This window comes from Salvelinus namaycush, chromosome 2 (assembly GCF_016432855.1).
Source record: "Salvelinus namaycush isolate Seneca chromosome 2, SaNama_1.0, whole genome shotgun sequence".
Lineage (NCBI taxonomy): Eukaryota > Metazoa > Chordata > Actinopteri > Salmoniformes > Salmonidae > Salvelinus > Salvelinus namaycush.
In genome coordinates, this window is record NC_052308.1 from 18,668,449 (window position 1) to 18,695,134 (window position 26,686).

Here is a 26,686-nt window from a genome sequence, read left to right on the forward strand (position 1 = left end):
CTGGTCTGGGCAATAGAAGCAGACACTGCTCTGTGGCTCTTTGACTTTGATCTAGATACGAACATACAGCTCTGGAGCCGTTTCTCCTAGGGTTATTAGCATCACAGAATACAGTATCATTGGACAACTAAAGGAATTAACCAGTCTCATCTGTATAGATCTGCTGAGGCAGAGGAAGCACATACATGACTATAACGTATGTGGGGAAATACAGGAAAACTGGCTTCTGATGCTATCAGTAAGGATAACAAAAAGTATTTCTGTATTTGTTCATTAAAATCATTCCTTCATTAAAAACATTCCTTCATGAGCCAAGCAAGGTCAGTTATTAGCGTAGACACAATAACCCTCCATTCTTCAGGCTCTTGCTTGTGGCAAGATACTGTTTGTTCTTATCGTCTTCTCATGCCTATGGTCACATACCGTACAGTAGGTTTTATGTGAAAGAAAGGAACAGTGTTGTTTTCTGCACAGATGGTGAAAGCTTAAGGGAGCCGTGTTCAGACATACTCAGCCACTACAAGAAGCCCACAAAGCCTCAGTAGGCTGAGGAACACATAGCGACAGCATAAATATTGCATACCACGCAACTACAAGTGTGTGTGTGTGTGTGTGTGTGTGTGTGTGTGTGTGTGTGTGTGTGTGTGTGTGTGTGTGTGTGTGTGTGTGTGTGTGTGTGTGTGTGTGTGTGTGTGGAGGGGGGGGGGGGGGGGGGGGGGGGTCATTTAATTGCTTTTTGCATTCTAGTTGGGGAAACATGTGAAGGCTGGATTTCCTTAAAATATTTTCAGATTTTCCTTTCCTATAATGGTTTGACTCACACTCTGGGTGAATCACTATGAAGGAGGGCCATCAGGTTGGTTCCCTCAAAAACAAAAGTTATGAGACTGCCACTAATCACACACCACCACTACAAAACGACAACATACATTGACACAGGGATCTTAAAGAAAGGTGAGAATACTCTTCAATTAATATCTTGTGGACAGACATATGTAACATGATGGTAACGTACCGTCTGTGGGATGCGACGACTAACGAAGAGCTTTGTTTCCGGTACACAGATTTTTTGTACCTGATCATTGGACAAATCAGGATTTTCCAGGTACTCGCCTGCTCGCATTTTTCGAATTTTGGAAAGTGAGGGGACATTTGGCCCATAGACTTGCCTGAAACTTGCAGAGAGTTTCAGTTTAGAGGGAGTGAGACTTCACAAGTTGCGTTAATATCTTTCTCTTAACATTTCCCCCCAGAACTTATTTGACCGTCTGATGCAATTATGCTAAATTTTAGTTATGGGCTTCCATGATTATTCTTCAGGTAATACCAGTCGACAGGACATGAATTAAAAACTCCTGAACTTCTCCAATGAATCATCTACCTGATGTCTGAGGGGTAGCTCACAGCACACTTTGAAGGGACAGACCAATATGCTCTGCAGGACCACATTCGTACCCTTCACACATTATAACCATAGTTCTGTCTTCCCCTGCTTTGCTCAATGTCATGGCCTTGAGAATGTCCCTCAAACACATCCGTTCCAGACCTCTGACTTCATATTAAAGTCGTTGCTGATACAAAAGACATCCCGTTATAGCAGTTTCTTTTAATTACACTCTTTTAGGGGCTGATTAATTCTGTCATCTTGTGATAACACAGAGATCTGATAGCGACTAATTAACATGCAAATGCATGAGGACTTTATTGGTAATGGGATTTAGTGTCTACTATGGAGCTGTCACCTGTTCGATCAGTGACAGACAGGGATGGGGAGCAGGGGCCAAAGAAATCGTGTTTGATTTACCTTCCCTGTCCCTTCATCACAGTGTCTGTCTGTGAGTCAATTTAACCCGTCAGTTACACAGGGACGGGAAACGAAGCCTGGTCACATTCTCCATCTAAATTGCATGTGTTTGGCAGGAGCAATGTGCATCATAAGAGCAGCTCAGCTAATGATAGAGCTTCTATAACTAATAGAAGAGAGTAGACAAACAGCTTCGTCTGATAGTTCATGTCTTTGTTAGATGTGAGACAAAGTAGAAAAAGACATCCAGTGTTGATGCATGAAAACAACAATGGTCTTTTTGTTCTTGAGAACAAATGGTAGCAGGACAAAGTGTGCATACACAATCCACGGCCTTCCTTGCATGCCTTTCATTCGCTGAGCGACAGCAGAGTAAACAGGTGTGGAGGATTAATCACAACAGATTTGTGCGAAAACAACGAACAGGATGAGTGACACGGTGTACAAACATGGCTTTAAAGCTCTTTAGCAGTAATTAGACAGAAAGCGAACAAAAGCTAGATGTGGCCTTGGTGTGAGAACCCAGAACCACAGCTCCAGAGGCTGGGGCAGAGCAGGATGGCGACAGAGGTGGTGTAATGACCAGGCCTTAGACAGTTGCACAGGAAGTGGCTTGGTGTGGCAGAGCAACAGCACCAGGGGATGGTCCAGGCTAATTGTCTCTGTCCAATGCCCAGACTAACAGCTCTAACACTGGGACTGGGGTGTGGGCCAGGCTCGGCAGGCAGATGCTGACTGGCACTGTGCTGGCACTGAAGTCATGTCAGTCCAGGTGTTGGGCTCGGACGGGGCCGGGCTCAGAGAATGCTCAGTGGGGATGTCACTGGAACCGATTTCTCTCTTTCTTTCTCTCTCCGGAGCTGGAACTGGATCCAAAACAACTCCACTATCCGCGTCCAACAGATGTGCGAGCTGGCATGCAATTAAAACCATCCAGGATGGGTGAACGGACATAAGAATGTCTATATATGTAAGCTACAGCATGGTATACTTGGAGAATATTATATACTGGTCAATTAAAATACATCTCAGATTCACAAATCTCAAACCAAGTTTTGATCGAATGCTGCCACCCAACCCACGAAAATTCAAGAACAGAGTTGTTACACAGTTATGAGTCTCCATCTTCACCCTCCCCTCCAAAGAAGGTCATCTCCAATTAAATAATGAGCAGCAGCCTCAGACCGATAACACCTCCTCAATTATAAGAGAGAGAAAAGTCTAATTACAGACCCTTCTTCTGTGCTAAGATTATTAGGCAGAAACTGATAAAAGGCTTTAGTACCTGGGCCCTGCTCTCTCTCCTTCTCTCTCTCCTTTTCCATATCCCCTGCTATATCTCGCTTTGCACTGTATTACCTCTCCTGACGAGAGGAAATCTGCAGCACTCCTACTACGGCAGTAATCACCTTTAATTGCAAAATCTCGGAGAATAACTATCCCAGCAATTATTTTCACAGTGATGGCACGAGTAGAGGGGCTTTCTCGACACTATCTCATCGGGAGGTTGTGGGCTACAGTGGCCTTCAGAACAGCCTCAATTTGACGGGCATGGACTCTACAAGGTGTCAAAAGCGTTCCACAGGGATGCTGGCCCACGTTGACGCCAATGCTTCCCACAGTTGTATCAAGTTGGCTGGATGTCCTTTGGGTGGTGGACCATTCTTGATACACACGGGAAACTGTTGAGCATGAAAAACCCAGCAACGTTGCAGTTCTTGACACAAACCGGTGCGCCTGGCACCTACTTCCATACCCCGTTCAAAGGCACTTAAATCTTTTGTCTTGCCAATTCACCCTCTGAATGATATACACAATCCATGTCTCAAGGCTTAAAAATCCTTCTTTAACATGTCTCCTCCACTTAATTTACACTGATTGAAGTGGATTTAACAAGAGACATCAATAAGGGATCATAGCTTTCACCTGGATTCACCTGGTCAGTCTATGTTTTGGAAAGAGCAGGTGTTCTTAATGTTTTCTACACTCAGTGATTGTATCTCTTATATTTCCCATATTTAAAAAAATCTGTGATCAAGACTTGAGCCCCTTTCCATCCTGCTGGTATGCTAACGACCATGACACTGGCCCCCATGTCTATATTAGGGAGATGGAGAAGTGCTGTGCTCGGCAGAAGGAGGGTCAGAAGTCAATTAGAACATACTCCCACTCTGGGCAGGTGCGGTGCTCCATTTGGGATGTACAGTAGTTCGCTCTTTCAGAAGTAGCTGTACATCAGACAAAGTTCATTTTAGCACGTCGGCACTTCTATTCCTGTTGTGTAAAAAAGCTGCATTATCTTTCTAAAGACACATTCTTGATGTATTGCAGTGCACCTGTCTCCCCGACTACTTTAAACAAAGCATGCAAACCCAGAAACAATCATCATTATCTGACACATAAAACTATCTTATCTAGAAAAGCACATATTCTTTCTAGGAAAATGATCAAGTGCAATACTTGTGCATAAACCAATGTGTCACTGAAGTCACATAGATATATGTCCTGTACTATACTGTGTTCTGGAAGCTCTCTCCCCTGTCACCATAGTGTGTTCTGGAAACCCTCTGGACTGTGCCATAGTTCGTTCTGGAAGCCCTCTCGACTGTGCCATAGTGTATTCTGAAAGCCCTCTCCCTATGCCATAGTGTATTCTGGAAGCCCTCTCCCTATGCCATAGTGTGTTCTGGAAGCCCTCTCCCTATGCCATAGTGTGTTCTGGAAGCCCTCTCCCTATGCCATAGTGTGTTCTGGAAGCCCTCTCCCCCGTTACCATAGTGTGTTCTGGAAGCCCTCTCCCCCGTTACCATAGTGTGTTCTGGAAGCCCTCTCCCCGTTACCATAGTGTATTCTGGAAGCCCTCTCCCTATGCCATAGTGTGTTCTGGAAGCCCTCTCCCTATGCCATAGTGTGTTCTGGAAGCCCTCTCCCTATGCCATAGTGTGTTCTGGAAGCCCTCTCCCTATGCCATAGTGTGTTCTGGAAGCCCTCTCCCTATGCCATAGTGTGTTCTGGAAGCCCTCTCCCCCGTTACCATAGTGTGTTCAGGAAGCGCTCTCCCCCGTTACCATAGTGTGTTCTGGAAGCCCTCTCCCCCGTTACCATAGTGTGTTCTGGAAGCCCTCTCCCTATGCCATAGTGTGTTCTAGAAGCCCTCTCCCCCGTTACCATAGTGTGTTCTGGAAGCCCTCTCGACTGTGCCATAGTCTATTCTGGAAGCCCTCTTCACTGTGCCATAGTGAGTTCTAGAAGCCCTCTCCCTATGCCATAGTGTGTTCTGGAAGCCCTCTCCACTGTGCTATAGTGTATTCTGGAAGCCCGCTCCACTGTGCCATAGTGAGTTCTGGAAGCCCTCTCCCTATGCCATAGTATGTTCTGGAAACCCTCTCCACTGTGCCATAGTGTGTTCTGGAAGCCCTCTCCACTGTGCCATAGCGTGTTCTGGAAGCCCTCTCCACTGTGCAATAGTCTGTTTGTTGCAGAGGGCATATTGTACACACTAGCCCAGATTTGCATTACGTGCTGATAATTAAGCCACATGAGTATAGAGAGGGATGTGCTGTAAGGACACTGAAGAAGCCATAGGGATTTGAACTGGCCTCCATAACTATCCCATGCCATTCCCTTCATATCCCAGTATTTACTATTCCTGTTACTATTCCAGCTGGGACAGAAAAAGGAACCCATTTTCAGATCCTTTCTCCCAGCTTCCTGTGCCACCATCAAAGTCATTTGCACTACAGAGACTTACGGGAAGGCAGATGTTTAAAATATCCCAGAATGAGCTCCGCGCTCTGGATTCCCAAAAGAAATTAAAGCAGAACCTGTGGTTTATCGTCTCCTGTCCATGCTGCTACACAACTGTGACAGCCCCCACCGGACACGGTATACATGGCCGCTTTTTAAGTTCACAATGGTTCCATTGTGAAAAAAGGAGAACCAACCAACCTATTGAAGATGAGAAAATATACAATCAAATCAAATCACAAGGGGGGGCCGAAGAATGACAGGTGATTTTCCTGCTCGGCCCAAAGCCTCTTCCAGAATCAAATTACACTTTCCCAGCAGGTACTTTCCCAGACTGTCCTCTGTTCTGTGGATGCATAATTTAGCTCTCCTTGGGCCACTCTGCACATGGCCAAAAGAGAGACGACAGAGCTGAAGTAAATGAGAAATGATTTCGGCTAAAGGTTAGCAGGCACAATCCACTTGCCACTCTCTTTGTTGCTGCCTGCCACTTTCGATAAGCCAGCTCTCCTAATACAAACACAATATTTAAAGACTTGACTTTCTCCCTCTTTCCTTGTGCAAGACTGAATGATGTCTATCACAGGGCTCAGTGACATGGAGCTTAGCTCTGTCTAGGACTGTGTGTGTGTATGTGTTTATCCTTGTGTGTATACTGAATGAGTGTGTGTGTGCGTGAGAGAGAGAGAGAGAGCGAGAGAGACCATGAGAGAGAGATTGTTTACCCATCCACACTATCTGCCTGTATGAAGTGAGTCAAATTTGTGAATAAATTTATGTTCTCTCTTTGCAGAAATAAAAGCAAAAAACAATAGTATTAGTCCTGTAATTTATTCCACAACTCTCTATACATTTATACATTTGTTAATTTATTTTATATGAACCTTCTCCAAAATATAAATCATATGGAAATCTAAATGAGACTATACTACAATGAGACTAAAAACAAGAAGAAGCAGCTCCGGTGGTGTTATGGGATTTTTATGAATAATGACTAAATGTTGTATACATTTAACTAGAAATATAACTAACAGAATTATATCCTGTCTGATGAAGAATGTTTGTCCATAAGAAAGAGGGACTGTTAGTAGGCAAGGAACTGTGGCAGACAACTTGTGACCACTGTGAAACTGATAACAGAGAAGGAAGTCTCCCCACCCAGGGAGGGGAGAAACCTTGGGCTTGTAGTAGATTGTATAACAGGTGGCGGACAATGTATGAGAAGGACTTGTGAACTATATTGTCATTGTATTAGAGGAGGAGGGACATTTATGACGAAATGAGAGGTATATAAACCAATGTACATGTAATGATTGGCATAGCGCTCTCGTAAATAAATGTTCGGACTATTGTGCCTGGGCCTCCGTCTGATTCATTTCAACCAGTTTCTTACAAATTCTGGGTTTCAGGCTGAGTAATTAATTCAATTGGGTATTATGAACAACTGAGAACAAAATGATCATAACAGGTGGGCATGAGATCACCAACACTGGACAATTGAGGAGTGGAAAAAAATAGCTTGGAACATGACAGCGAGTTCAGTTTACTTGAGTGGCCTGCGCAGTCCCCAGACCTCAACCCAATAGAGCATGTTTGGGATGAGATGGAACGGGCTGTTTGCAGGATGAATGTACCGCTGTACAATCTTCAGCAACTGCGTGATGCCATCGCGTCAGCATGGACCAACATCCCTGTGGAACGTTTCCAACTCCTTGTAGAATGCCCCGAATACTTTAGGCTGTTCTGGAGGCAAAGCGGGGTCCAACCCAGTACTAGATGGGTGTGCCTAATAAACTCTCCGGTGAGTGTATATTCCTCCTAATATTGTGCAATCTGTGTGTCTCTTCATTGGCCCAGACTACTGTTTGAATTCAAAACCAGGTTGTTTGTATTGATCTCAGTTTGTCACTGTTCGAGTAGCCACTCATTTCGGTAATTTGTGTGGTATTAAAAAAGATTATGCTAATGTCTTCTCTCCTGTAAAAAAGTAGAATTTCATGAAATGTGCTTATAAAAGGCAAAAAAAGGCAGACCCTGCTAAAAGAAAATCCCCATGTGTGGAAATGCTAAAAATGTGGCTGCTCATCTGTATGCCACTACACAAATTCTATATAGATGCATGCCATGCTTTATTATATAAAATACAACTGAATATAACACTGACTGAGTATACAGGACATGAGGAAAAGTGAGAAAGGCATCTGCAGTGACATGCTGTATCAGAAGATGACAGTGCTTTGTTGGAGTTGCATGTAGCTTTCTGTATCACATTACAGACCCAGACCCAGATGTCTGGCTGAATCTGTCTGCTGAATCTCAGCACTGCCATGCTTCTCTGAGTCTCTAAACACAGTGGGAGACATTTTTTACAGTGCAGAAATGCAGAGATATTACCAAAGATGACCCCCTCAATTTCATGTACTCAACACTGTATTTAATTCAAGATGAGTTTGGAATACTGCAGATCCTTATTGCATTACATGTGTCATATTATTCATATTGCTGTGTAAGCCATGGATGCTTTCTCAAGGAGACCATGAGAGAAAGTTGACTTTGGAGGGAATAATGCCTCAAGAACTGTAATGCAGTCTTGTTTGGTAACATGTTTGATCACTCATGGAGCTATTCATATTATTCATAAATCTATGTGAAGGTGATACCTCTTTCTCAGCATAAGCTTATGCAAAGAGATACTTGAGACCTAGCAAATAATACATCTGGTAATGAAGTGAATGTGTTTGGAATGTGAAGCCGATCACAACTCTGTAAACCATGCTTCATACATATATTTGCATTCCAAATGAGATGCAAATCAACACTTCTATGACATCTCCTGAACCTCTCTCACACTTAGCTAACATCGAAAATTGTGTTCCAAGCTGTAAGCGCTTGGGCGTACGCACCACATCAGATGATTCCTGCTTTATTGGGCAATTTACCAGGTCCTCCACAAGTACAACAACATTAGCATATGGAGAGAGAGAGGGGGAGAGAGAGAGAGTGGGAGAGAGAGGGTGGGAAAGAGAGAGAGGGTGCGAGAGAGGGCGCAAGAGAGAGAGAGAGGGTAAGGACGGGGACTATATAAGTTGCTGCTTCTAAAAAGTACAGCAACTTCATGGTCTTAACATATGCTCAGCTAAATCAGCTCAATACATCCCACAGTCGGTAGAATAATTAACAGTTTCATCATCGGCAAGCGTTGTCAATAGCCGGTTATGGCGAACACATTTATAAACTTGACAATGCCAAGTACCCCATGGGAGGCTAGCTGTGATACTAAATCGCTCGCCTTATCTTCCTCAGTAGGGACAGATGGGAGCAGCAAGGAACAGAGATGCTTTAACACAGACTTGGAAAAGTAGAAGAGACAAGAAAGTGGATTGAAAGCTGCAGTCAGGAATACATAGATGTGTTTTTCTTTTCTCACAGAGGAATCAATACATAACTCATACAGTGGTCTTTCCTATTATCGTTGCAAGCCTGACCAAAGACAGGGCCTCACTCAAAACTAGTTTAAAGTACAATGCATTTTTTAAATAGTATAGGAAACAAATGTATAAATAGACAAAGCGAGGAGCTGACTTCACAGGGAAGTATTGATTGTTTGTGGGTGTCGTTGATAAAAAGACGACAGTGATAGTACGGACACTAAAATCTGTTTAAAATTTCTCAAGGTAGATTCATCCAGACACTATATCATCTCACTAGTTATTATGCAAAGGCAAAATTACTAATTGACAAAACATATTATTTTCAAGAGTTAGTTCTGTACTAAAAAGTATCTCTAGCTATCACCCTCTACTCATAAACTCTGCTGTGAGATACCTAAGGTGTGTGTGTGTGTGTGTGTGTGTGTGTGTGTGTGTGTGTGTGTGTGTGTGTGTGTGTGTGTGTGTGTGTGTGTGTGTGTGTGTTTGTACAATTTTAAAAACATAACAATACATTCACAGATTTCACAACACGCTGTGTGCCCTCAGGCCCCTACTCCACCACTACCACATATCTACAGTACTAAATCCATGCGTACGTGTGTGTATAGTGCGCATGTTATCGCGTGTGTGTGTATGCATGTGTCTGTGCCAATGTTTGTGTGGCTTCACAGTCCCCGCTGTTACATAAGGTGGGTTTTTTCCAGTTTAAAAAAAAAATCTAATTTTACTGCCGGCATCAGTTACTTGATGTGGAATAGAGTTCCATGTAGTCATGGCTCTATGTAGTACTGTGCCTCCCATAGTCTGTTCTGGACTTGGGGACTGTGAAGAGACCTCTTATGGCATGTCTTGTGGGGTATTCATGGGGTTCCGAGCTGTGCGACAACAGTTCAAACAGACAGCTCGGTGCATTCAACATGTCAATACCTCTCATAAAAACAAGTAGTGATGAAGTCAATCTCTCCTCCACTTTGAGCCAGGAGAGATTGACATACATATTATTAATATTAGCTCTCTGTGTACATCCAAGGGCCAGCCGTGCTGCCCTGTTCTGAGCCAATTGCAATTTTCCTAAGTCCTTTTTCGTGGCACCTGACCACATGACTGAACAGTAGTCCAGTGGCGATAAAACCAGGGCCTGTAGGACCTGCCTTGTTGATAGTGCTGTTAAGAAGGTAGAGCAGCGCTTTATTATTGATATACTTCTCCCCATCAAAGCTACTGTTGTATCAATATGTTTTGACCATGACAGTCACCTCAACTTGCTCAATTTCCACATTATTTATTACAAGATTTAGTTGAGGTTTAGGAGTTAGTGAATGATTTGTCCCAAATAGAATGCTTTTAGTTTTAGAAATATTTAGGACTAACTTATTCCTTGCCACCCACTCTGAAACTAACTGCAACTCTTTGTTAAGTGTTGCAGTCATTTCAGTCACTGTAGTAACTGACATGTATAGAATTGAGTCATCCGCATACATAGAAACTCTGGCTTGATTCATAGCCAGTAGCATGTCATTAGTAAAGATTTTAAAAAGTAATGGGCCTGGACAGCTGCCCTGGGGAATTCCTGATTCTACCTGGATTATGTTGGAAAGGCTTCCATTAAAGAACATACTCTGTGTTCTGTTAGACAGGTAAATCTTTATCCACAATATAGCAGGGGTGTAAAGCCATAACACATACGTTTTTCTAGCAGCAGACTATGATCAACAATGTCAAAAGCCGTACTGAAGTCTAACAAAACATCCCCCACAAACTTTTAATCATCAATTTCTCTAAGCCAATCATCAGCTATTTGTGTAAGTGCTGTGCTTGTTGAATGTCCTTCCCTATAAACATGCTGAAAGTTTATTGTCAATTTGTTTACTGTAAAATAGCATTGTAGCTGGTCAAACACAATTTTTTCCAAAAGTTTACTAAGGGTTGGTAACAGGCTGATTGGTCAGCTATTTGAGCCAGTAAAGGGGGATTTACTATTATTGGGTAGCGGAATGACTTTTGCTTCCCTCCAAGCCTGGGGGCACACACATTCCAGTAGGCTTAAATTGAAAATATGGCAAATGGGAGTGGCAATATCGTCCGCTATTGTCCTCAGTAATTTTCCATCCAAGTTGTCAGACCTCGGTAGCTTGTCATTGTTGATGACAGCAATCATTTTGTGTGTCTGTGTATGTATGTGTGTGTGTGTGAGTGTCTGTGTGTGTGTGTGTGTGTGTGCATGTGTGTGCAATGTAAAAAGTAATAAGTTCTGCTAACTAAATTGTTTTGTGGAAACCCATAGCCAAGGACCATTCGAGTAACCCAACTCAAAGTATTCCAGTGTTGTAACGACTCTCGTGCAGCGTCGTAAGCGTTCATGATTTTTAATAAAAACTGAACAACACAACAAAATAACAAAGTAGAAAACGAAAGCGAGCAGTTCTGTCAGGCAACAAAATAGCTAAACAGAAAATAACTCCCCACAAAACCCAAACGGAAAATGACAACCTATATATGATCCCGGTGCGGGACGCAGACCCCGCCCCGCTTTAGGCTCCCCCCACTTCGGTGGCGTCTCCGGTGCAGGGATTGTCGCCGGGACCTCCGGACCGTAGATCATCGCCGGAGGCTCTGGACTGCAGACCGCCGCTGGGGGCTCTGGACTGCAGACCGTCGCCAGACGCTCCGAACTGGTAACCCCCGCTGGAAGCTCTGGACTGCAGATCGTCGCTGGAGGCTCCGGACTGCGGACCGTCGCTGGAGACTCCGGACTGCGGACCGTCGCTGGAAACTCCGGACTGGGGACCGTCGCTGGAGGCTCCGGAGAGGGGACCCTAGCTGCAGGCTCCTTGCCATGGATCATCGCTACAGGCTCCGGGCCATGGATCATTACTGGAGGCTTCGTGCCATGGATTACCACTACAGGCTCCGGGCCATGGATCATCACTTAAGGCTACGTGCCATGGATCATCACTGGAGGCTCCGGGCCATGGATCATCACTGGAGGCTTTGTGCCATGGATCATCACTGGAGGCTTTGGACCATGGATCATCACTGGAGGCTTCGTACGTGGAGCCGAAACAGGTCTTACCGGACTGAGGAGACGTACTGGAAGCCTGGTGCGGGGAGCTGCCACAACACGTCCTGGCTGGATACCCACTCCAGCTTGGTGAGTGTGGAGAGCTGGCACGGGACGCACTGGGCTATGAAGGCGCACTGGAGGCATAGTGCGTAGAGCCGGCGCAGGATATGCTGGGCCGTGGAGGCGCACTGGAGGTCTGGAGCGCAGAGCTGGCACAACGCGCCCCGGGCTATGAATGCGTACTGGAGACATGGTGCGCATCACCGCATAACACGGTGCCCGACCGGTCACACGCTCCCCACGGTAAGCACGGGGAGTTGGCTCAGGTCTAAACCCTGACTCCGCCAATCTCCCCGTATGCCCCCAAAATGTTTTTGGGGGGAGCTGCTTCTTGGGCTTCCGTGCTAGCCGTGACCCCTTGTATAGTTGCTCCCTCCTTGCTGCCTCCGTCTGCTCCCATGGGAGGCGATCCCTTCCAGCCAGGATCTCCTCCCACGTCCAGGATCCTTTACCATTCAGGATGTCCTCCCACGTCCATTCCTCCTGACCACGCTGCTTGGTCTTTTCGTGGTGGAGAGTTCTGTAACGACTCTCGTGGGTTGAAGAAGGAGACCAAGGTGCAGCGTGGTAGGCGTTCATGATTTTTAATTAAACTGAACACTGCAACAAAATAAAGTAGAAAACGAAAGCGAACAGTTCTGTCAGGCAACAAAACAGCTAGACAGAAAATAACTCCCCACAAAACCCAAGCGGAAAATGACAACCTATATATGATCCCCAATCAGAGACAACGATAGACAGCTGCCTCTGATTGGGAACCATACTCAGCCAAAAACACAAAGAAATAGAAAACATAGATTCTCCCACCCGAGTCACACCCTGACCTAACCAAACATAGAGAATAAATAAGGATCTCTAAGGTCAGGGCGTGACAAGTGTTCAATACTTAAAGTGACATCACAACCCGTATGGGTTCTTTTATCTTTTTAAGGTAAATACTTCACTGTTTTGTGTTTTAGGAACTTTTTTACACTATATTACATGTATTCTGAAATATAACGAAGTATTTGAACATTAATATTTGTTGTAGTGAACATAAAAATGTAGGGTCCTTTCTACTTAAATTCATAACCTTCATTAATAGTTTTTTTTTTTACAAGTGTAAGTAGTAAGTAGTTCTGGTTGTGTCATTGTTTAAGATATTTGATGATTTGTTATTTTAACTGACCTTTGCAGGAATTGTTGAGCACAGTGCTCATTCCTCTAGTAACCGACAACGATGAGACAGCCTATAGGGAGGAGGTCAAAGACCTGGCAGTGTGGTACCAGGACAACAACCTCTCCCTCAACGTGAACAAGACAAAGGAGATGATCGTGGACTACAGAAAAAGGAGGGCCGAACATACCCCCATTCACAACGACGGGGCTGTAGTGGAGTGGGTCAAGAGTTTCCACATCACCAACAAACTATCATGGAGAGCAATGTCATGAAGAGGGCATGACAACACCTTTTCCCCCTCAGGAGATTGAAAAGATTTGGCATGGGTCCCCAGATCCTCAAAAAGTTCTATAGCTGCACCATCGAGAGCATCCTGACCGGTTGTATCACCGCCTGGTATTGCAACTGCTCGGCATCCGACCGTAAGGCGCTACAGAGGGTAGTGCGTACAGCCCAGTACATCACTGGGGCCAAGCTTCCAGGACCTTAGCCAAGTACATTTAAACTCAGTTTTCACAATTCCTGACATTTAATCCTAGTAAAAATTACTGACCCTGTCTTAGGTCAGTTAGGATCACCACTTTATTTTAAGAATGTGAAATGTCAGAATAATAGTAGAGGGAATGATTTATTTCAGCATTTCTTTCTTTCATCACATTACCAGTGGGTCAGAAGTGTACATACACTCAATTAGTATTTGGTAGCATTGCCTTTAAATTGTTTAACTTGCGTCAAACGTTTCGGGTAGCCTTCCACAAGCTTCCCACAATAAGTTGGGTGAATTTTGGCCCATTCCTCCTGACAGAGTTGGTGTAACTGAGTCAGGTTTGTAGGCCTCTTTGCTCGCACACACTTTTTCAGATCTGCCCATACATTTTCTATAGGATTGAGGTCAGGGCTTTGTGTGGGCCACTCCAATACCTTGACTTTGTTATCCTTAAGCCATTTTGCCACAACTTTGGAAGTATGCTTGGGGTTATTGTCCATTTGGAAGACCCATTTGTGACCAAGCTGTAACTTCCTGACTGATGTCTTGAGATGTTGCTTCAATATATCCACATAATTTTCCTGCCTCATGATGACATCTATTTTGTGAAGTGCACCAGTCCCTCCTGCAGCAAAGCACCCCCACAACATGATGCTGCCACCCCCATGCTTCACGGTTAGGATGGTGTTCTTCGGCTTGCAAGCATCCCTCTTTTTCCTCCAAACATAACAATGGTCATTATGGCCAAACAGTTCTATTTTTGTTTCATCAGACCAGAGGACATTTCTCCAAAAAGTACGATCTTTGTCACCATGTGCAGTTGTAAACCGTAGTCTGGCTTTTTAATGGAGGTTTTGGATCTGTTGCTTCTTTGCTGTGCGGCCTTTTAGATTATGTCGATATAGGACTCGTTTTACTGTGGATATAAATACTTTGTACCTGTTTCCTCCAGCATCTTCACAAGGTCCTTTGCTGTTGTTCTGGGACTGATTTGCACTTTTCGCACCAAAGTACGTTCATCTCTATTAGACAGAACGCGTCTCCTTCCTGAGCGGTATGACGGCTGCGTGGTCCCATGGTGTTTCTACTTGCGTACTATTGTTTGTATAGATGAACGTGGTACCTTCAGGCGTTTGGAAATTGCTCCCAAGGATGAACCAGACTTGTGGAGGTCTTGGCTAATCTATTTTGATTTCCCCATGATGTCAAGCAAAGAGGCACTGAGTTTGAAGGTAGGCCTTGAAATACATCCACAGGTATACCTCCAATTGACTCAAATTATGTCAATTAGCCTATCAGACGCTTCTAAAGCCATGACATAATTTTCTGGAATTTTCTAAGCTGTTTAAAGGCACAGTCAACTTAGTGTATGTAAACTTCTGACCCACTGGAATTGTGAAACAGTGTATTATAAGTGAAATAATCTGTCCGTAAACAATTGTTGGAAAAATGACTTGTGTCATGCACAAAGTAGATGTCCTAACTGACTTGCCACAACTATAGTTTGTTAACAAGAAATGTGTGGAGTGGTTGAAAAATGAGTTTAATGACCCCAATCTAAGTGTATGTAAACTTCTGACTTACACTGTATATACTAGGCGGTGTCAGAGGAAGGCCCGGTCACCCAAGTCATAGACTGTTCTCTCTGCTACCGTACGGCTAGCGGTACCGGAGCGCCAAGTCTAGGTCCAAAAGGCTCCTTAACAGCTTCTACCCCCAAGCCATAAGACTGCTGAACAATTAATCAAGTGGCTACCCGGACAATTTACATTGACACCCCCCTTTGATTTTACACTGCTGTTACTCACTGTTTATTATCTCTGCATAGTCACTTTACCCCTACCTACATGTACAAATTACCTAGACTAACCCATTGACTCGGTACTCGTACCTCCTGTATATAGCCTCGGTATTGTTATTTTATTGTGTTCTTTTTTATAGATTTTTATAAACTTTAGTTTATTTAGTAAATATTTTTTATTGAACTGCATTGTTGTTTAAGGGCTTGTAAGTAAGCATTTCAAGGTTGTATTTGGCGCAACCTGGTATATTTATGTTTACCAATAGATGGCAGTATTGACTCAGGACGGGGGTTTGCTTTCCACTATCCGTAGCCATTTCCTATATCTGCCTATATAACCGTGATTTAAGAAAGCTTCAGGTAGCTTAGGCCAGGTGCATTAAAGAATGTTATTCTAAGTTACAATTAAATACTAAACCGTACTTACGTGTCATGAGTCATCAATCTAAGAAGCCTCTAAGGATACTACAGTGCATGTGACAAATACAATTTGATTTGATTTTAACTTCTCTAGGATACGGGGCAGCATTTTCACGTTTGGATGAAAAGCATACCCAAATTCAACTGCCAGCTACTCATCCCCAGAAGATAAGATATGCATATTATTAGTAGATCTGGATAGAAAACACTCTGAAGTTTCTAAAACTGTTTGAATCATGTCTGTGAGTATAACAGAACTTATTTAGCAAGCGAAACCCCGAGGACAAACAATTCCGATTTTTTTTTCTTTGAGGTCACTCTCTTTTCAATGAGTTTTCATTGGGAATCCAGATTTCTAATTGACCTTCTTGCAGTTCCTACCGCTTCCACTGGATGTCAACAGTCTTTAGAAATTGGTTGAGGTTTTCTCCTTTGTGTAATGAAGAAGTACGGCCATCTTGAACGAGGGTCACTTGAAGTGTACTGTTAGATAGAGGCACGTGACCAGAAAGCTAGCTACAGTTTGTTTTAATACTGTATTGAACACAGATCATCCCGTCTTCAATTTTATTGATTATTTACGTTAAAAAATACCTAAAGTTGTATTACAAAAGTAGTTTGAAATGTTTTGGCAAAGTTTACAGGTAACTTTTGAGATATTTTGTAGTCACGTTGCACAAGTTGGAACCGGTGTTTTTCTGGATCAAACGCGCCAAATAAATGGACATTTTGGATATACTGTATATCGACGGAATTAATCGAACAAAAGGACCATTTGTGATGTTTATGGGACATATTGGAGTGCCAACAACAGAAGCTCGTCAAAGGTAAGGCATGAATTATATTCTTATTTCTGCGTTTTGTGTAGCGCCTGCAGGGTTGAAATATGCTTCTCTCTCTTTGTTTACTTTGTTGCTAACCTCAGATAATAGCATCGTTTGCTTTCGCCGAAAAGCCTATTTGAATTCTGACATGTTGGCTGGATTCACAACAAGTGTAGCTTTAATTTGGTATCTTCATGTGTGATTTAATGAAAGTTGGATTTTTATAGTAATTTATTTGAATTTGGCGCTCTGCATTTTCTCTGGCTTTTGGCCAAGTGAGACAGTAGCGTCCCGCCTAAACTCAGATTTTTGGATATAAATATGAACTTTACCGAACAAAACATACATGTATTGTGTAACATGAAGTCCTATGAGTGTCATCTGATGAAGATCATCAAAGGGTAGTGAAACATTTTATCTCTATTTCTGCTTTTTGTTACTCCTCTCTTTGGCTGGAAAAATGGCTGTGTTTTTCTGTGACTTGGCTCTGACCTAACATAATCGTTTGGTGTGCTTTCATCGTAGAGCCTATTTGAATTCTAACATGTTGGCTGGATTCACAACAAGTGTAGCTTTAATTTGGTATCTTTCATGTGTGATTTCATGAAAGTTTTTATAGTAATTTATTTGAATTTGGCGCTCCGCATTTTTACTGGCTTTTGGCCAAGTGGGACGTTAGCGTCCCACATATCCCAGAGAAGTTAACCGGAGGTAGGGCAGTAAGCATTACATGATGCTGTATTAGCCTCTGTAATTAAGAGTGGTGCACATGACCTTGTTGATTGTGGGAATGGCTTCTCATTATTGAACGTCAATTTGCTTGACAGTTTCGATATCAGTTTATCAAGAGAGAAATATACTTATCTTTCTTCAAACATGCATACAACATTGTGTAAAAGTATTATAATTTATTTATTTATTAATTAAACAGTCCTCTAAAAATCAAGCCACGTTGCACTATTATGTTTCAATAACTTCAAAAACTCAATGATTCTATATCAGCACAACACAGATAAATGAAGTGTTTTTTTACTAAAATATCAATGTTTCTGACGACTACTTTATTTGTTTTTAAATGTTAGATTGACTTTAAAAAAATAAAAAAATAATCATAACTTGAAAAAGCTCAATTTAAGATTAGCAGAACACACATATAAAGTTATATTATTCAATAACCTAATATTTGTTAACAGCATTCAAAAACAAATATTATTGACATTTGAGTTCTACTGACCGTTTGAGGTGTTTGAGTAGCCACTAATCAATTTATTTTATAAGTTATGCAGTTACTTTTTAGATTGTGCGTGTGTGTGTGTGTGTGCATCTGTGTGTTTGTGTGCGTGTGTGTGTGCGTGTGTTCTACTGAATAATATGTCTAGAGATACCTGTCCTCCTGCACAGTCTCAGGTAGACCCTGATACAGGTGAGGATGAGGTGAACAACATAACAAGAACCCAATGGGCTAATGGGTTCCCATGGTAAACATTATTATTTGACACCCCCTCACTCCTCCATTTATCTAACAAAGTAGGCTACAGTACTGCATGTCCAACAGTGCCAGACAGATGGTGGGCTGCACTTTAGAACAATTGCTCATCATTTGCACAAGAAAGTGTAGGACGTGTTCTGGATCTTTCTCCTTTATCTAAACTATCGGCGAAAACTCCTACTCCCCCCGGGAAGGGAAAATGACAAATCTTGGCTATTTGATACAAATGTTAACTAGGTGAGTGCCAGAGAGATGGATAGTAGCCTGTCACAGCAGGCAAGAACATGAGGATCCATTGATATTTGTCATTACATAGCCCTATTCCCCCTATGTTCCCTAATAACACTGCCACAAAATATGATGAATGACAGCCAAATAACAACGCAGCGCCTCCCCTGAATATGATCTCTCTGTCTGGATATCCTCACACACAGCAAAGGGGAGCACCGTAGATAAAGATCTAATGAGCAATGCTATCACACAATATCAGGGTTGAGAGAGGCCCACTACATATCTTAGGCAGGCTACGTCAGCACGGCGCCGAGGAGGTGGCTGGCTCGTAGAAATACAACGGAGAGCGGGGAGGGGATTTATTGATTGGGTGGATAGATACTGGAATGAAAGATAATAATCGGGAAGCTAAATAAGTGAAATGCAGTCTCCAGGGCCCCTGAATGACTCGTTGTCTTTGGACTGACTAGGCACATAAGCAGAGCAGACACAAGGTGGGGTAATTTAAGAGCTGCTGTTTCCAACAGCAAGCAGCTAGAGACAGTAAAATAACTTGACTGCTTTCCCTTGCAATGTTCTCCCTAGCTGATCCGTACAGTAGAAATACATATGAAATATGACAAAACCAGACATAACAAGCAGTGATTTTAGAACATACTGTAGATCTAGTTGAAAAAGAAAATGCATTAGATAAATTGTAGTTAGCGAATCATTAAGAATAATGTATTTCCACCCTTATTATTCAGGGGGCATATTCTAGCTGTAACGGGCTTCCTCCTTCTCTTCATCCGAAGAGGAGTAGCAAGGATTGGACCAACGTGCAGCGGGGTGTGAATTCATAATGATTTATTAAACAAAAACGACGAAACACGAAATAACACTTAGAAATACAAAATAACAAAAACGAATGTAGACTGACCTAAACCATGACAACTTACATACAACACGAAGCACGTAGGAACAGGTACAGACTATTACAAACGAACGAACAAACGCTACAGTCCCGTGTGGTGCGCAGACACAGACACGGACGACAATCACCCACAAACAAACAGTGAGAACAACCTACCTTAATATGACTCTCAATCAGAGGAAACGTCAAACACCTGCCTCTAATTGAGAGCCATACCAGGCAACCCAAAACCAACATAGAAACAGAAAACATAGACTGCCCACCCAAAACTCACGCCCTGACCAATAAACACATACCAAACAACAGAAAACAGGTCAGGAACGTGACAGAACCCCCCCTCAAGGTGCGAACTCCGGGCGCACCCCTACAACTCAAGGGGAGGGTCTGGGTGGGCATCTGTCCGCGGTGGCGGCTCCGGCGGTGGACGAGGACACCACTCCACCACTGTCTTTGTCCCCCTCCTTAGCGTCCTTTGAGTGGCGACCCTCGCCCCCGACCATGGTCCAGGAACCTTCACTAAGGCCCCTCCTACATAGAGGAGACAGCTCAGGACAGAGAGGTAGCTCAGGACAGAGAGGTAGCTCAGGACAGAGAGGTAGCTCAGGACAGAGAGGTAGCTCCGGACAGAGAGGTAGCTCCGGACAGAGAGGTAGCTTAGGACAGAGGGACAACTCTGTACTAATGGCAGCTCCGGACTGAGTGGCAGCTCCGGACTGGGTGGCAGCTCCGGACTGAGTGGCAGCTCCGGACTGAGTGGCAGCTCCGGACTGAGTGGCAGCTCCGGACTGAGTGGCAGCTCCGGACTGAGTGGCAGCTCATGACTGAGTGGCAGCTCATGACTGAGTGGCAGCTCATGACTGGAGGGCAGCTCATGACTGTAGGGCAGCTCATGACTGTAGGGCAGCTCATGACTGGAGGGCAGCTCATGACTGTAGGGCAGCTCATGACTGGAGGGCAGCTCATGACTGGAGGGCAGCTCATGACTGGAGGGCAGCTCATGACTGGAGGGCAGCTCATGACTGGAGGGCAGCTCATGACTGTAGGGCAGCTCATAACTGTAGGGCAGCTCATGACTGTAGGGCAGCTCATGACTGTCTGGCGGCTCTGGCAGCTCCTGACTGTCTGGCGGCTCTGGCAGCTCCTGACTGTCTGGCGGCTCTGGCAGCTCCTGACTGGCTGGCGGCTCTGGCAGCTCCTGACTGGCTGGCGGCTCTGGCAGCTCCTGACTGGCTGGCGGCTCTGGCAGCTCCTGACTGACGGACGGCTCTAGCGGCTCCTGACTGACGGACGGCTCTAATGGCTCGGGACAGACGGGCGGCTCTAATGGCTCGTGGCAGACGGATGGCTCAGAAGGCGCTGGGCAGACGGATGGCTCAGAAGGCGCTGGGCAGACGGATGGCTCAGAAGGCGCTGGGCAGACGGATGGCTCAGACGGCGCTGGGCAGACGGATGGCTCAGACGGCGCTGGGCAGACGGATGGCTCAGACGGCGCTGGGCAGACAGATGGCTCAGACGGTGCTGGGCCGACAGATGGCTCTGCCCTGCTGAGGCGCACAGTAGGCCTGGTGCGTGGTGCCGGAACTGGAGGTACCGGGCTGACGGCACGCACCTCAGGGCGAGTGCGGGGAGAAGGAACAGTGCGTACAGGGCTCTGGAGACGCACAGGAGGCTTGATGCGTGGTGCCGAAACTGGAGGCACTGAGCTTGAGACACGCACCACAGGGAGAGTGCGTGGAGGAGGAACAGGGCTCTGGAGACGCACTGGAAGCCTGGTGCGTGGTGTAGGCACTGGTGGTACTGAGCTGGGGCGGGAAGGTGGCGCCGGATATACCGGACCGTGTAGGCGTACTGGCTCCCTTGAACACTGAACCTGCCCAACCTTACCTGGTTGTATGCTCCCCGTCGCCTGACCAGTGCGGGGAGGTGGAATAACCCGCACCGGGCTATGTAGGCGAACCGGGGACACCATGCGTAAGGCTGGTGCCATGTAAGCCGGCCCAAGGAGACGTACTGGTGGCCAGATATGTAGAGCCGGCTTCATGGCACTTGGCTCAATGCTCAATCTAGCCCTACCAGTGCGAGGAGGTGGAATAACCCGCACCGGGCTATGCACACGTACAGGAGACACCGTGCGCTCTACTGCGTAACACGGTGTCTGCCCGTACTCCCGCTCTCCACGGTTAGCCTGGGAAGTGGGCGCAGGTCTCCTACCTGCCCTAGACCCACTACCTCTTAGCCCCCCCCCCCAAGAAATTTTTGGGTTGTACTTGCGGGCTTTTCGGGCTTCCGTGCTAGACGCGTCCCCTCATAACGCCGGTTCCTCTCTCCGGTTTCCTCCGCTCTCCGAGCTGCCTCCAGCTGTTCCCATGGGCGGCGATTCACTTCAACTTTAGCCCATGGTCCTTTTCCTTCTATGATCTCCTCCCAAGACCAGAAATCCTGCTTCGTGCGCTGTCCGTTAACCCGCTGCTTGATCCGGGTTTGGTGGGTGATTCTGTAACGGGCTTCCTCCTTCTCTTCATCCGAAGAGGAGTAGCAAGGATTGGACCAACGTGCAGCGGGGTGTGAATTCATAATGATTTATTAAACAAAAACGACGAAACACGAAATAACACTTAGAAATACAAAATAACAAAAACGAATGTAGACTGACCTAAACCATGACAACTTACATACAACACGAAGCACGTAGGAACAGGTACAGACTATTACAAACGAACGAACAAACGCTACAGTCCCGTGTGGTGCGCAGACACAGACACGGACGACAATCACCCACAAACAAACAGTGAGAACAACCTACCTTAATATGACTCTCAATCAGAGGAAACGTCAAACACCTGCCTCTAATTGAGAGCCATACCAGGCAACCCAAAACCAACATAGAAACAGAAAACATAGACTGCCCACCCAAAACTCACGCCCTGACCAATAAACACATACCAAACAACAGAAAACAGGTCAGGAACGTGACACTAGCCTTGAACCCGACGCAGTCATCATCTCATTTATTGTATTCAGTTCAGAGATGGGGTGAATATTCATGTTGCTCACCCCTCTTCCAATCAATAAGCCTGTATCAAACTCCTGTTCCTGCAACTGTTTCAGTGGCCACAACAAATAAGCAGAACCAAAATGGAAAACATTTACAGTAGCTGCCAATCAAACTGGATCCATTCAGACCTGTTTAAAAGCAACAAACTGCCTTCAAAACACTAGGTTCACAGCATCTCCTCCATCTGTCTGTCACTTCCATTCTCCCTAGAGAACCTGGAGAGGCATTTGAAAAAAAACACACAAGGCCTAATTGGAGAAAATAACATCATTACAACTTATAATCACGAGCTGACATTGTTCCCCACTAACAAGCATGGCAGCGGCGTAATTGAGTTTCCACTGATCTCTGAGGTGGCTCAGAGCAATAGCAGAAGAGAGGCATAGCCTGGTGCCTGGTGCCGTCTCACTGCTTTTTCCTCTGATTAAATAGCCATAAAGAGTGCACTTTCTCTCTCTCATCCAATAAGAGTGACTCGTGTCTACAGTGCCGGTGTTCTTAATAGGACTGAAGAGGAGTATTGGGATTCTAACGACAAAGCGCTATGGTTATTAACGCCAGCTCACGACTAGATGCTACAGTACAGCTCTCAAGCTCCTGTGTTGAGATGGTGTTCCAGGCACTGAGAGTGAGTGAGTGCAGACTTCATTAAAGAAAGACCACACTTTTGATTACAATTGTCATTTACATGTTCTGAGCACAAACACATACTCAATCAGCACTTAATCAGTTGGATGAGATGGATTAGGGTACGAGGACACAAACATTTGAGGCATCATTCAAAAGCTTGTGTTTGTCAACAACATGGCTTCCCAGGTCAGAAATGTAGGAAAAATTAAAAACCGTGGAAATGGAACCCATTAATGGGTTATAGTTGTACCAGGCTAAAAAGTTCACCATCTACATTTCGGGTCATGGTCACCGTGTACCTGCTAAATTGCAGTTCTTCATGTGCGTAGAATGATCACGACAAAGATTAGCCTCTGTAGTTCAGCTGGTAGAGAAAAGCGTTTGCAACGCCAGGATAGTGCGTTCAGTTCCAAAGACTACCCATATGTAAAATGTATACACGCATGACTAAGTCGCTTTGGATTAAAGCGTCTGCTAAATGGCATATATTATTATATTAGATAAAATGTGTGTTAAACGAATGCCAAATGTGATTCAATGTTTTTTTCCCCCTTGGCTGATTAAAAGGTCAAAGCACATATTTTTGAAAGTGCTGACCTTTAAAAGGTGTAATGAGTGGTGTCTGGGCAGAAGGCTGCTGAGGTGCAAATACACAATGCTTGCCATGTTGTGGGGCAGGCATCCAACTCTCTACGCCTTTCAACCTTTTCTCTCTCTTCCTCTCTCTCTCCATATACCCCACTCTCAAAGCCCCCAGAGGCTGTAGGCCATCACATTCATAGATGTGATCTATTTTCAGTTAGTAGCTAATTGGGTGTTTGACATGATTCATTGTAAGTGTATAACTTGACCATTGATGAGCATTACCAAGGTCAAGTAGATATTTATGGCTGGGATATTGCTATTCGCCCACTGTAATGATTATTACAACATCATTCTCCACACAGTGTCTTCACCTTTCCAATCATGTTCATCTGATATCCACTCTGACCTTTTGGAGCAAGTTATTTCAATGCAGCGCATGTTGCTACTGCAGGCAACATTACAACAATATACTGTATCTTTGTTTATGCCTCTCTGTCTTTCATCTCTGCTAACAAACCATACTGCTGAGAAAGCATATGTGACTTGTTTCAGGAAACTAGGAGTATGTCGCGTGCCACTACTTAATGTGGTCCCGTGTGGCTCAGTTGGTAGAGCATGGCGCTTGCAACGCCAGGGTTGTGGGTTCAATTCCCACGGGGGGACCAGGGTTCAATTCCCACGGGGGGACCAGGATGAATATGTATGAACTTTCCAATTTGTAAGTCGCTCTGGATAAGAGCGTCTGCTAAATGACTTAAATGTAAATGTAAATGTTAATAGGAGAGGCATTTGAACATAATGATTATTTGTTTTATCAAAATTTGTTTTTTGTCCAAAATGCCATCTGGAAATTGTGAACTTTCAAGTGCCTTAATAACAAACTTGTATGCCATCTGTAAATACGATTAAAATTGTTAAATTACGAGCCTAGTTGGTTGAGCCATGGAAAGAGGTAGAAACCTTCCCACTAGCCATGATTGGTAGGACATGCCAAGAGATGAGTTTGGATTGGTCTGGCATGTAGCACGCTTCTGTCTATAACATGAGCTTCTCAGTATGTGTAGGTAATCCTTTCTAATGCAGCTTTTTTGAAAGATATCATGAAAAACTGCAAAAGTGTTGCTAATGCTCTCTTTTGAAATCAGTGGAATGCCCGGTGGAAGCAGAATATGATAGCTAAGGTGTTGGAGAAAATTCAGGCATTTGATTGCAAATATGCAGAGGGAGTCAAAAAGAGAACACACAAAAGACTGTTGTATAAAACACCTGTCTCTGGATTCCATCTTCAAACTAATGGCAACTATGGCATCCGTGACAGACAGGGAGAAGCGCTCGTCCATGTATATGGGTAAGAAAGTCTAGCTAGCTACATTTTCAGATATTATACATTTCTAATTTTGTCAGTTTTCATTGCAATTTTAAGCGTACTGTTAGCTAGCTAGCTAACGTTAGCTGGCTGGCTGGCTGGCTCGCTAGCTAGCATTATGTGTATGATCTGTGTAGTATTATTCTTATATTCCTATCTCAGAGCTATTGCATTGCTAGTTATAGTCTAATGTTAGCTAGCTAGCTAACATTGAACCTAGTTGGTTAGCTTTAGCTACCTGTAGATTAATGCAGGGTAGTAACGTTATGAGTTGGGATTTACACCTTCTGTATCCTGTGCATGTGACAAATAAACGTTGATATTATTTGATATAGTGTGTGTTTACCAGAGACGGTAATGTGAAGAACAACATGACCCACACCAAAGTCAAATTAGAATATAACGTTAGGCCAACGAGACAGTGTCCAAGTTCCAAAATTCTCCAGTGGAATTCCCTGCTTTTATTACGTCATACTTACTACTGTAAGCTATTTTAGCTAAAGTTAAGACGTTGTCAGCTATATGATATGGTCATAATTTGAACTGGCTAGCCAGCTAACTTAATGTTTGCTAGTTAGCTAACAAGCTAGAAACTAACCAAAACATTATTTAGAAAGTTGCTTTTAGTTGCCTGGTTTGTTAGATTGACGTATACTAAATAAATTTTAAACGGATGGGTGTATTGGTGTTAAAGTACACTTAAGAGGGTGTGAACGATGCTGAATTGGTGTAGACAAAGAAGAGCTCTCCTGTAGGTGTACCAAAACATTGAAGGGCCATTTTCTCAATAGTGGGGTTACAAGTTTATAAACTTTCAAAGCAGAATTACTTTCCCATTTTTCCTCAACTGTAGTGTATGATATACCATTCTCTACTTTTCTCCAATGTAAAAAAACATTAGTTCAAATTTTGCTACATAAAACAGAACTGAGCCGGTTGGTCACATATATAAATTGTAAAGATGTCAGATGAACTTGACAAAGTATATGTTGTACAGTACACACTTTATAGTGTGTCTGTATGAAACTTTGAATAGCTACAGCATCTAGTTCGGTGAGAGAGGAAGACAAAACCTGAGCATTTGCTGTTGTCTCCATTATGACTACTGACAAGCTCGTACATTCAAAGCACATAACAAAGAACATTTGTGAAAGAGAAGAGACAAAACAAGTCTAATATGCCATGACAGCTTTTTTTGGCAAGGTGACACAGCTAAGAAAATTGGAAATGGCATGCGTTATATCTGAGAGAGAGAGAGTGCAAGAGAGAGAGATGCTGCTGACTGTATCTTTCAGAATGGCTGTCAGACGGCGGACAGGCTCTTTACGACCACGTTGCGTGAATCTACCGGGCCGTGTCACTTCATCTAAATAAAGTGACAAATAAAATCGCACTCCAGAGTCCCATCCCTTTCTCTGCGACGATAAACACCCCAGACAGTGGAGCCTCGGTGCCTGCCCCAAAGTCAGCCTTGTAGTGAGCACGGCCACTGAATGGCTATCTGGGGTAATTGGCCTAGTCACTGACATCAGAGACATCAACCAATCATTATGTAATGTCCTAATCAGAAATACAGCCAATCAGAGGCTGTAACTAGATGACGTGGGTCTGAAGTTTAGA

General features: G+C 44.2%; 1 protein-coding gene across 1 annotated transcript in view; it reads right to left on the reverse strand.

The window, feature by feature from the left end:
- fhit (fragile histidine triad diadenosine triphosphatase) overlaps positions 1-26,686 on the reverse strand; it is a 333,926-nt gene that overhangs the window by 26,780 nt on the left and 280,460 nt on the right. The window lies entirely within an intron of this gene.